Below are 13,510 nucleotides of genomic sequence, written 5' to 3' on the forward strand. Positions count from 1 at the left end.
TCTTCGTCTACTATTTCTGTTAATATCTCCAAAAGTTTTCCTCTGTCGATCGTATCAAAGGCTGCGGACATATCGATTCCGGATATTGTTATGGATATGTTTTCTTTGAGTGCCTTTGCTGCCAACCATTTATGTGTCCATACAACGTCCGATGTGCTTCGGTCTTGGCGAAACCCGCTTTGGCTATGTGATAGATAATTTTCTATTTTCGGTCTAATTCTGTTGAGGACAATAGTTGACAGTGTTTTCAGTGTTTCCGGACAACATGGCTGACACCTGTTGACATTGAGCTTCGGCTCAGTGGATAGTCTTATGTTTCCATTTATTCACTGTGTGGAATCTTTAATTTTTACCTGATGTGGACTAATCTTAATATTGGAACTTTTAACTTAAGATCTATTAAAAGTAACATTCGAAAGGAACAACTGTGTCAAGATTTAGAAAGTTATAAAATCGATGTGTTGTGTTTACAAGAGACGAAGATCCAAGATGGCGTCGACCAAACAATAAATGGTCACAGACTGCTGTGCTTTGCTTCCAGTTCACCTCACTATGGATGTGGATTTCTCATAAATAAAAACTGCAGGGATTTGACTAGTGACGAATGGAATGTTTCGGACAGAATATGTGTTCTTGAGCTTAAGTGTAAGATCAATTAAAGGAACCAGAATAACGGTAACAAAGACGATCACGGTAAGAAGACGTTCACTATCTCAATCGTAAATGTTTACGCACCAACAAGTCAACGCGCAAAACAATACCCAGAGGAAACTGATAAATTTTACAAAGACCTAGACGATACACTGAACAAAATAGGAAACAAATCAATATTAATAATTGCTGGAGATTTTAATGCCAAAGTAGGAAAACGTCTCGACAGTGACACACTATGTTTAGGATCATACTCAAAAGGAAAACGTAACGATAACGGAGAAAAATTAGTCCAGTTCTGTGAACAGAGAAAACTTTTCATAACAAACAGTGCTTTCAACCACCCATCAAGACACCAGACAACATGGGTAGGACAAAGGAAAGACCAAACCCAAGACAAAATGATAACAATACACAACCAAATAGACTATATCATATGTCGACACCGCCATAAACACTACTCAACCAACTCGCGATCATACGGTGGTACACTGCTAACATCCGATCACAAACTTGTAAAAACGAATTTCAACATAAATGTGTACAGACAACGAAGACAGAAAGGTAAAACGGCAGTCAAAATAAACACGGCAAAAATAGTAAATGAGCGAGAATGTCGCATTCATTACCAATATGAACTTAACTCAAGTCTATGGAAAATAAAGCAAAACAGTAATCCAAACAATGAATGGAAAGAGACGCAAGCGGCAATGAAATATGCGGGGGAAGAAAGTGCAGGCTCTATTAATACAACTAAGAACAAACCAAATCGAACGCCTAACATCGCTATTAACGATCTATCGCGGCAACAAAAAGAACTTAGGATCAGGATACAAAACACGAAAGACTCGGAAGAAATAATAAACCTGAAAACGGAACGAAACAAAATACTGCATTCAATTCGGGTGTGTCTTTTTTACGAAACCCGCCGAAACCCGCCGAAACCCTGCGAAACCCGCCGAAACCCGCCGAAACCCGCCGAAACCCGACGAAACCCGACGAATCCCGACAAAGTTATGGGAAGTAGGTGGCTGTGGGGAGTGAACCTAGAACTCAGGGAAGTGTACACCATTGGGGAGTGAACCTGGGTCTGGGTTTCGGCGGGTTTCGTAAAAAAGAACCAGTGCTTTTTTACGAAACCCGCCGAAACCCGCCGAAACCCGGCGAAACCCGACAATATCCAGCAAAGTTATGGGAAGTAGACAACTGTGGGGAGTGAACCCGATACTCAGGGAAGTGTACACCAGTCGGGAGTGAACCTGAGACTAAGGTTATCGGCCGGTTTCGGCGGATTTCGTAAAAAAGAATTAGTGCTTTATTACGAAACCCTCCGAAACCCGCCGAAACCCGACAATATCCGGCAAAGTTATGGGAGTTTGGCAGCAGTGGGGGGTGATCCTGGGAGTCAGGGAATTGCACACCAGTGGGGAGTTAACCTGGGACTGTGTAAAAAGGATATCAGTGGGAAATAAACCTGGGACTAAAGGGAGATGGATACCATTGAAAGTTGAAGCCGGATATGGAGTTGAGTACCAGAGGAGAATGAACCTGACACTATAGAAGGTGGGCGCCAGTGGGGAGTGAACCTGGGACTCAGGGAATTTCACACCAGTGGGGAGTTAACCTGGGACTCTGTAAAAAGGATATCAGTTGGAAATAAACCTGGGACTAAAGGGAGATGGATACTATCGAAAGTTGAAGCCGGATATGAGAGTTTGGTACCAGAGGAGAATGAACCTGACACTATAGGAGGTGGGCGCCAGTGGGGAGTGAACCTGGGACTATGTAAACAGGATATCATTGGGAAATAAACCTGGGACTAAAGGGAGATGGATACCATTGAAAGTTGAAGCCGGATATGAGAGTTTGGTACCAGAGGAGAATGAACCTGACACTATAGGAGGTGGGCGCCAGTGAGGAGTGAACCTGGACTTTTTACATTGTCCCAGGTTCACTCCCCACTGGCGCCCACCCCCTATAGTGTCAGGTTCATACTTCTCTGGTACCAAACTCTCATATCCGGCTTCAACTCCCAATGGTATCCATTTCCCTTTAGTCCCAGGTTTATTTCCTACTGATATCCTGTTTACAGAGTCCTAGGTTCACTCCCCACTGGCGCCCACCTCCTATAGTGTCAGGTTCTCTCTCCTCTGGTACCCAACTCCCAAATCCGGCTTCAACTCCCAATGGTATCCACCTCCCTTTAGTCCCAGGTTTATTTCACACTGATATCATGTTTACATAGTCCCAGGTTCACTCCCCACTGGCGCCCACCTCCTCTAGTGTCAGGTTCATTCTCCTCTGGTACCAAACTCTCATATCCGGCTTCAACTTTCAATGGTACCCATCTCCCTTTAGTCCCAGGTTTATTTCCCACTGATATCCTGTTTACAGAGTCCCAGGTTCACTCCCAAATGGCGCCCACCTCCTATAGTGTCAGGTTCATTCTCCAGTGGTACCAAACTCTCATATCCGGCTTCAACTTTCAACGGTATCCATCTCCCTTTAGTCCCAGGTTTATTTCCCACTGATATCCTTTTTACAGAGTCCCAGGTTCACTCCCCACTGGCGCCCACCTCCTATAGTGTCAGGTTTCTCTCTCCTCTGGTACCCAACTCCCAAATCCGGCTTCAACTCCCAATGGTATCCACCTCCCTTTAGTCCCAGGTTTATTTCCCACTAATATCGTGTTTACATAGTTCCAGGTTCACTCCTCACTGGCGCCCACCTCCTATAGTGTCAGGTTCATTCTCCTCTGGTACCAAACTCTCATATCCGGCTTCAACTTTCAATGGTATCCATCTCCCTTTAGTCCGAGGTTTATTTCCCAATGATATCCTGTTTACATAGTCCCAGGTTCACTCCCCACTGGCGCCCACCTCCTAAAGTGTCAGGTTTCTCTCACCTCTGGTACCCAACTCCCAAATCCGGCTTCAACTCCCAATAATTATGGTATCCACCTCCCTTTAGTCCCAGGTTTATTTCCCACTGATATCCTGTTTACATAGTTCCAGGTTCACTCCCCACTGGCGCCCACCTCCTCTAGTGTCAGGTTCATTCTCCTCTGGTACCAAACTCTCATATCCGGCTTCAACTTTCAATGGTATCCATCTCCCTTTAGTCCCAGGTTTATTTCCCACTGATATCCTGTTTACAGAGTCCCAGGTTCACTCCCAAATGGCGCCCACCTCCTATAGTGTCAGGTTCATTCTCCAGTGGTACTAAACTCTCATATCCGGCTTCAACTTTCAATGGTATCCATCTCCCTTTAGTCCCAGGTTTATTTCCCACTGATATCCTGTTTACATAGTCCCAGGTTCACTCCCCACTGGCGCCCACCTCCTATAGTGTCAGGTTTCTCTCTCCTCTGGTACCCAACTCCCAAATCCGGCTTCAACTCCCAATGGTATCCACCTCCCTTTAGTCCCAGGTTTATTTCCCACTAATATCGTGTTTACATAGTCCCAGGTTCACTCCTCACTGGCGCCCACCTCCTATAGTGTTAGTGTCAGGTTCATTCTCCTCTGGTACCAAACTCTCATATCCGGCTTCAACTTTCAATGGTATCCATCTCCCTTTAGTCCCAGGTTTATTTCCCAATGATTTCCTGTTTACATAGTCCCAGGTTCACTCCCCACTGGCGCCCACCTCCTATAGTGTCAGGTTCATTCTCCTCTGGTACCAAACTCTCATATCCGGCTTCAACTTTCAATGGTATTCATCACCCTTTAGTCCCAGGTTTATTTTCCACTGATATCCTGTTTACATAGTCCCAGGTTCACTCCCCACTGGCAGCCACCTCCTATAGTGTCAGGTTTCTCTCTCCTCTGGTACCCAACTCCCAAATCCGGCTTCAACTCCCAATAATTATGGTATCCACCTCCCTTTAGTCCCAGGTTTATTTCCCACTGATATCCTGTTTACATAGTCCCAGGTTCACTCCTCACTGGCGCCCACCTCCTATAGTGTCAGGTTCATTCTCCTCTGGTACCAAACTCTCATATCCGGCTTCAACTTTCAATGGTATCCATCTCCCTTTAGTCCCAGGTTTATTTCCCACTGATATCCTTTTTACATAGTCCCAGGTTCACTCCCCACTGGCGCCCACCTCCTATAGTGTCAGGTTTCTCTCTCCTCTGGTACCCAACTCCCAAATCCGGCTTCAACTCCCAATGGTATCCACCTCCCTTTAGTCCCAGGTTTATTTCCCACTGATATCCTGTTTACATAGTCCCAGGTTCACTCCTCACTGGCGCCCACCTCCTATAGTGTCAGGTTCATTCTCCTCTAGTACCAAACTCTCATATCCGGCTTCAACTTTCAATGGTATCCATCTCCCTTTAGTCCCAAGTTTATTTCCCACTGATATCCTTTTTACAGAGTCCCAGGTTAACTCCCCACTGGTGTGAAATTCCCCGAGTTCCAGGTTCACTCCCCACTGGCGCCCACCTTCTATAGTGTCAGGTTCATTCTCCTCTGGTACTCAACTCCCATATCCGGCTTCAACTTTCAATGGTATCCATCTCCCTTTAGTCCCAGGTTTATTTCCCACTGATATCCTTTTTACACAGTCCCAGGTTAACTCCCCACTGGTGTGCAATTCCCTGACTCCCAGGATCACCCTCCCACTGTTGCCAAACTCCCATAACTGCCGGATATTGTCGGGTTTCGGCGGGTTTCGGCGGGTTTCGTAATAAAGCACTAATTCTTTTTTACGAAACCCGCCGAAACCGGTCGATAACCTTAGTCTCAGGTTCACTCCCGACTGGTGTACACTTCCCTGAGTATCGGGTTCACTCCCCACAGTTGTCTACTTCCCATAACTTTGCTGGATATTGTCAGGTTTCGCCGGGTTTCGGCGGGTTTCGGCGGGTTTCGTAAAAAAGCACTGGTTCTCTTTTTACGAAACCTTCCGAAACCCAGTCCCAGGTTCACTCCCCAATGGTGTACACTTCCCTGAGTCCTAGGTTCACTCCCCACAGCCACCTACTTCCCATAACTTTGTCGGGATTCGTCGGGTTTCGTCGGGTTTCGGCGGGTTTCGGCGGGTTTCGGCGGGTTTCGGCGGGTTTCGGCGGGTTTCGGCGGGTTTCGGCGGGTTTCGTAAAAAAGACACACCGTTCAATTCGATCACTTACAATAAAACACAGAAACGAGGAATTAGACAAAAAAGTGGAAGACATAGAAAAGTCCAAAAATAACGCATCGTCTATGTTCAAAGCGACGAAATCTCTGAACCGAAAACCATTCGAGAACCCAAAACTACAGGATAAATTTGGCAAACAGACAACAAATCCCAACGATATCCTTGACATTGTAACTGACCACTTCCAGCAGAAATTTCACAAACAAGTCTCACAAATATCGCCCTTCTCAGGAAACCCTAGAGACCTAAACAACCGCATCACAACAACTGAAGTTAGAAATAGCATAAAGTGCCTAAACAATAACAGATCCCCAGGCGAAGATGAAATTCCCGCTGAATTGCTGAAATGCGGTACCCTCTCCCTGGATCTGAGCATTGCAAACATAATGAACAAAACATTCTCAACACACAAAGACTGGGACATAAACAGCGGTGTCCTAATTACAATACAAAAACCAGGAAATACGAAAGGACCCGTAAACAACCTGCGCCCAATAACATTACTGAATACCATAAGTTGGTATGGAATTTGTTTTACTTTTAAAACGACCAGCTGGCCACATCCTGTCACCATCCAATCTTGGAAATCCGACAAATCTATTTTTAAAACGTAAATTCGGGAATTCCCTATTATGGGATAGAAATTAGCTCACAATCGAAAATTCCCGCTATTATAATTTTAATTAACTGCTCAGTTAGGATCATTTTCCTGGTAAACTGAAATAACACAAAATCAGGGAAAACCGATATGTATTACTATTATTATAACAGAATCAACAGTGACTTAGACTTAGATAAGAGAGCCTCTGCCAAGGGCTTTGTGGGGGCTATTGGTTCCAGGGAGGGCAAATGAATTCACAATCGACCAGTGTTATAGAATACGCAGTGGCTATTTTTACAGTCCCGTAAAGATGGTTCTCGGGGCTATTTTTACAGTCCCGTAAAGATGGTTCTCGGGGCTATTTTTACAGTCCCGTAAAGAAGGTTCTGGTGGCTATTTTTACGGCGTTGCGGTAATAGATTTATAAATAGTAACAGATTGGCTGAGTAGACGCCATTGGCTCTAAAACTCTCACTCCCTTCGTTCAGGTGCGGCAAGTTAGCATCCTCTCTCTCTCTCTCTCTCTCTCTCTCTCTCTCTCTCTCTCTCTCTCTCTCTCTCTCTCTCTCTCTCTCTCTCTCTCTCTCTCTCTCTCTCTCTCTCTCTCTCTTTCATTCTTTCTCTATGTCTTTCTTTCTTTCTCTTTCTCTCTCTCTTCTCTCTTTCTTTTTACTTTCTCTTTTTTTTCTATCTCTCTCCCTCTTTCTTTCTTTCATTCTTTCCCAATCTCTTTCTTTCTCTATTTCTCCCCCCCCCCCCCACCTCTCTCTCTCTCTCTCTCTCTCTCTCTCTCTCTCTCTCTCTCCCGGTCTTTCTTTGTTTCTCTCTATCTCACTCTTTCGTTCATTCTTTCTCTATCCCTTTCTTTCTTTCTTTCCCTATCTCTCATTTTCTCTCTCTCTCTCTCTCCCTCTCTCTTTCTTTCATTCTTTCCCAATCTCTTTCTTTCTCTCTCTCTCTCTCTCTCTCTCGGTCTTTCTTTGTTTCTCTCTCTCTCTCACTCTTTCTTTAATTCTTTCTCTATCCCTTTCTTTCTTTCTTTCTTTCTTTCTTTCCCTATCTCTCTTTTTCTCTCTCTCTCTCTCTCTCTCTCTCTCTCTCTCTCTCTCTCTCTCTCCCTCTCTCTTTCTTTCATTCTTTCCCAATCTCTCTCTCTCTCTCTCTCTCTCTCTCTTTCTCTCTCTCTCTCTCTCTCTCTTTCTCTCTCTCTCTCTCTCTTTTTTTTTTCCTTTCTCTTTTTCTCTATCTATCTCTTTCCCTAGTGGTACCTCAAAGCCTAGGCAGAGGGGTCTGACCACAAGGTGAACACCGCTTTGGCGGAGAACAATAAAACAACCTCCTAACTGGGAAGGGAGGAGCAATACAGCGACCACTCTTGTCTGGTCGGAACAAACACTGGGTCAATCGGTAAAGGAGTAGGAGCAACGCGATGGTGGGACCAAAGCAAAATGCCCTCTCCACCTCGGCGCCCCAATGGAGATCAGTCTTGGGCACCTCTATTCTTTTGGATCATGACCGACCATGGTAGAGAATCATCATCATTATTTACTTTCTTTTTTTAAAAAATAATATTCAAAAGAACAATATTTAAGCATGAGGTGTTTCGCAATGTGCATCTTTACCATGGACATCCACATTGAAGGGGGGGGGGGGGGGGGGTAGTTATTTGTCCACAATACGGTTGGGAGGTTGGGGGGGGGGGGGGGTTCTAAAATTATGGTCAAAATGTGTCCAATTGGTTTGTGAACGGCCCCTTTTTTTAAATTGGATTCAAACCCACTCTCACGTGAGAAGACTGCACCCTGAATGTTAGACGTCTACGTCTTTTAAAATTGTATAAACCGTTAGTCCTTCCTGACTGGTTATACTGGTAAAGTATAAACAAAAGCCAACCTGTAAAGTATTATATCTTGAGGGGTGTCGACTCAAGCAGGAACTAAATATACTTTCAGTGTTTGATAATAGATCTATATTATGTATGTTTGACAGAAAAAAAAAATCAAGACATACAACCTAACTAGCCCACTGATGATAGAAAACGGGCTGTTCTGTACTGCAAACATAAATTATGCACAAAAAAAAAAAAAAAATTATATGTAATAAAAATGACAGTACCGTAAAAATCGCTAAGAGAATTGACTTTACATTAATTATTTGTTAATTTTAGTTTTAGCTTTAGATCTAAATATGTTAAATGAAAATAATTTTGCTTTCATTCACCGCCTCTAGATCTGTACATCTAAACATCGGGAGAAATGATATGTGAAGTTTTGTGAATACTGCAAAAAGATGATAATCTATAACTATGCGGATAATTGAACAGAATCGCATCAACGCCATAAAAATAGCCATGAGAACCGTCTTTACGGGACTGTAAAAATAGCCCCGAGAACCATCTTTACGAGACTGTAAAAATAGCCCCGAGAACCATCTTTACGGGACTGTAAAAATAGCCCCGAGAACCATCTTTACGGGACTGTAAAAATAGCCCCGAGAACCATCTTTACGGGACTGTAAAAATAGCCACTGCGTATAGAATAACAGACAAACTTCAACTTTGGTAAGTATCGTGTATTTATCCATTCTACAACACAATTGGTCGAATTGTGAATTCATATGAGTCTTCAAAGTCATATAGTAGCACGCGATGTATAACGATGAAAAGCCAGGAAATATTATCGCTTCAAGACTAACTAAATGAATCGTAAAATATAATGAAATATCCGCTACATAATTAGTCCAAATCAACGAATCCATTATACTTAATGCATACCACCCTGGGTAAGGTCGGTTATACGAAGAGAGTAATTGATAACCCGAGTTACACATGCATGCACCCGACAGAAACACCTAAACTGTAGCTTCCGTAAAATAACCTGACTCTACAAAAAAAAAAAAAAAAATCAGTCAAAAGTCAAGATCATGGTCATACCACCAAAAGAAAACAAATCGTTGATTTTATACAACAGTTCAACCAACAGGATAGCAGCGGCGTGGCGTATTGACGGCGTATGGTGGTGCCATGATTAGAAGAAGAAAAAAAATTCTAAAACAGTGAAAACGGTTAAGAGTAGAGACTTGACTTACTTGACTTAGATGCCTTTCGCGTCTCGACCGAAAGATCGGGTCGCCTTGGCTGTTTCCAGTATTTCCTGTGTGAGGTGTCTCCAATATTGCCGGTCCTCTGCTAGGGTTCTCAGATTTTCAAGGTCCCCTGCCGTTATGAGACTAATGCTTTGTCCAAGTGTTGTGAGGTTTTTGTTTAGGATCACAGGGAGTGTTGTGATCGGTCTTCCTCTGAAAAGGTTCCCGTGTTTTTGGAAGTATCCCGACATGGCTTGGTTAACTGGTATGTTTTTGTCCCTGCGTAGTATGTGACCGAAAAGTTGCCATCGTTGTTGTAAAATGTCAAGGGAGATTGGTCTTTCTTTTGTGATCTTATAGAGTGATTCATTTGAGATCTTTTTGGGGTATTTGATGTCCAGTACCCTTCTTAGCTGTGTGCGATGGAAGGCATCCAGATGTTCTTCTTCGGATTTTGTCAACGCCCAAGTGCCGCAGTTATACAGAAGTACCGGTTTTACAAGAGCACGGTACAGTTTCAGTTTGGTTTTTCTCTTTATTTTGTCACCTCTAATCCATACATTGGTGAGTTTACTGAGTGCGGCGTTTCATAGCTGTTTTCTTCTTTGTACATCCTCGGTGTCTCCAATTAGTGAGCCGACTTTCTTTGTTCTTTTCCATTCCTCTTTGTTCCTCGATATTGTTGTAAATTCGGTTTTATTGGCTTTGACTTGGAGGTTATATTTCATGAGGGTATTTTGTATGATGTCTATATTTGCTGGTGTTGATCCAATAAAATCGACATCATCTGCATAGGCGATTTCTCTAGGGATTGCATTCTCAATTTAAGTCGTTGGTTTTGGAATGACTTTTCGAACTTCTTTCAGAGCGTGTTCTAAGTATATTGTGAACAGAATCGGGCTCAGACTATCTCCTTGGGGGGTCCCGATGTTACTTTCGAACTGCGTCTGTTTTGTGGCCCCGTATATCCTTGGTTGTATCTTTGTGTTGCTGAGGAGAAATCGGATTATTCGGAGCTCGTCTTCGTCTACTATGACTTTTAATATCTCCAAAAGTTTTCCTCTGTCGATCGTATCAAAGGCTGCGAACATATCGATTCCGGTTATTGTTATGGATATGTTTTCTTTGAGTGCCTTTGCTGCCAACCATTTATGTGTCCATACAACGTCCGATGTGCTTCGGTCTTGGCGAAACCCGCTTTGGCTATGTGATAGATAGTTTTCTATTTTCGGTCTAATTCTGTTGAGGACAATAGTTGACAGTGTTTTTCTTATGGTATACAGTAATGTTATTGGGCGCAAGAGGAGAGAGCACATGTTAAAAACTCTCTTTTTTGGAAGGGTGGGGGGAGGGTCGATGGTTTCTACGAGTGGACAAAACTCACAAAAACAAATAATTCATGAAAACATCAAGCCACAACACTGAGATACAAGTCCCGTATTAAAAGGTCTTTGTAATTATTCTTTGTCCACCATTTAAAGGAATGGTTTTGGTCGATAATGCAATCAATATGTGATAAATGTAAATCAAAAGAGAAAAAAAAACCTATGACAGAAATTACTTTCTTTTAGTACTTGTAAAGAAAATCTGCACGGCGATGTTTCATCTCTGCAAATCTTTTTATAATGTGTTTATTGAAATTTGGAATGGCATCTATTTCAGCTTTGTGAATTGACAGAATCATCAACGAATTTAACCGCTCTGTGTTTCATTGAATTTCGCAAGAAATTTTTCACTCTTTTAAGGGTGCTAAAACAACGTTCAGGAGGTTAAGAATTACGATGGAAGTGGTTAAGGCCTGTAGATGTCCATGATTTGTCAGTGTTTGTTGTATCTGTAAAAAGTAGACAATAAAAACAAAAGAAACTTTTTTTTTCTAAACTAACTGTGAGCCATTCATGCCTGTCATACCATGTCACTGAAAAAGAGCGTTTTCGAGATTTCGACACCTGTGTTAATTCAAAATCAGTTGGTTGGTGAGGATCTAGTCTTTTTATTTCTAATTTGTCATCTAGTGTCAATCTCCCAAACGGTCGGTGAAGTAAAGAGTCAACTTGATTCATTGCAATTCATTGTTTAACAAAACAAAACTTCAAAGTATATCTCAAATAATAGAAATCAGTGGACTACGATTAATGATTGCACAAATAAAAGGTAGATTCAGATCTTAAAGCATCACAACGAAAAAATATACTCCACTTAAGTACTTAAAAAATATAAAAACACACCAAAGTATAACTGTTGACAATCTTCGCTTTCTTTCTCTGACTCACACAAATACACACGCACAAACAAACACACACACACACACACACACACACACACACACATAAACACTCATACACACGTAACCATCAACTCGGCACTACAAGCAAGAAAAATGTTGGTAAATTCGTCCAAATGCTTCGTTGCAAAGAATTACTCTATTCAATAATCGTGAAAAAGAGTTGGGGGGGGGGGGGGGGGGGTTGATATGTCATATTTTTAAGTTTTATGTCTTTCTCTGCTGCTTACCAATAAACTTGACAATGATCAGTGTTTTTGACAGTTAATGTAATATTTTGGATGGCCGAAGTTACCCTAATTTGGCGCATCCCCCCGTCCAACGGTGGAGCTCTCAGATCCTGGCACAAGTCGAGGGGTTTACCGCTATTTGAAGATAGTATAATTCGACCCAGTTTCTCGCTCAATTCAGCTGTAGCGATACTAATGGATAGAGCATTAACTGGAGCTTGGATTGCTTTGCACCACGGTGTTTGATTTAGTCACTACTTCGCGCAGTGATGTCACCAACACACGAGTCGGCGCAGTGCGTGATTCGGAATCTTGAATAGAGTGGAGACTAAAAAGGCAGTATGTTGTTGGCGAGTTGGCGAAAGACAGTGGAGTTAAAATTTCTCAGTTTTATTTTTAATTAAATTATGCTGTTAATGATTTTTAAAAGATTGGTACGGTGCCTGGCACCATTCGATCCAATGGCCCCATAGTATTTATGTTCCCTGGCCACTCCTAACAACAAAACCCCAGTCGACGCAATTGTTCTTAAATGACGTAAAAAATACATGGGAGTCCGACAATAATAGTCATTCCCGTAACACCACAAGCTAATAATATATAAGTCAAACATTAGCACGTAGCAGCGATGATGATGATAATAATAATAATAATAATAATAATAATAATAATAATAATAATAATAATAATAATAATAATAATAGAAGAAGAAGAATGAGAATGAGGAGGCGGAGAAGAAGAATAAGAATAAATGGTATTTATATAGCGCTTTACTCTGTTGTCACAGGCTCTAAGCGCTTCACAGTGATATAAAATAAAAAAATATTACTGTAAGAGAAGTTTGATGGAAAAGTGATACGAATTTAATTTAACAACAACAGGAATATGATAATAGTATTGTAACATTATAACGTAAAAAGATAAAACTTTAAGCGAGATTTGAAAGTTGTCAACGAATCCGAGCATCTCACGTTTGATGGGAGAGAGTTCCGAAAATTGAAAAGATTGTTCACCTATTTTACGCAATGGCTTAGGTTTGACAAGGATTGATTGGTCATTGCTTGACCTCAAGTTTCTATTGGGGACATATAATATATGTTTAGAAGATCTTTGATTAATATAGGGGGAACTGTTGGTGCTCAAGAATTTGTAGAGGAAGAAGGACTAGAGGAGAAGAGAAGAGAAGAGAAGAAGAAGAAGAAGAAGAAGAAGAAGAAGAAGAAGAAGAAGAAGAAGAAGAAGAAGAGAAGAAGAAGAAGAAGAAAGAAGAAGAAGAAGAAGAAGAAGAAGAAGAAGAAGAAGAAGAAGAAGAAGAAGAAGAAGAAGAAGAAGAAGAAGAAGTGTTGGTGTAGAATCAGAGGAGTCTAATATCCCAAATTTTAACAGTCTCAAAATGAAAACACTCTCAAAACAACGCATTTTCAGATGTTATATATTATTATCATATTATTGGATCTCACCGAAAAATCTAGACCAAGAAACATAACTGAGTATTTACAATATTATCTAGAGTT

The sequence above is a fragment of the Berghia stephanieae genome, chromosome 7 (assembly GCF_034508935.2).
Source record: "Berghia stephanieae isolate SIO BIC M18660-M18661 chromosome 7, UCSD_Bste_1.3, whole genome shotgun sequence".
In the NCBI taxonomy this organism is placed as follows: Eukaryota; Metazoa; Mollusca; class Gastropoda; order Nudibranchia; family Aeolidiidae; genus Berghia; species Berghia stephanieae.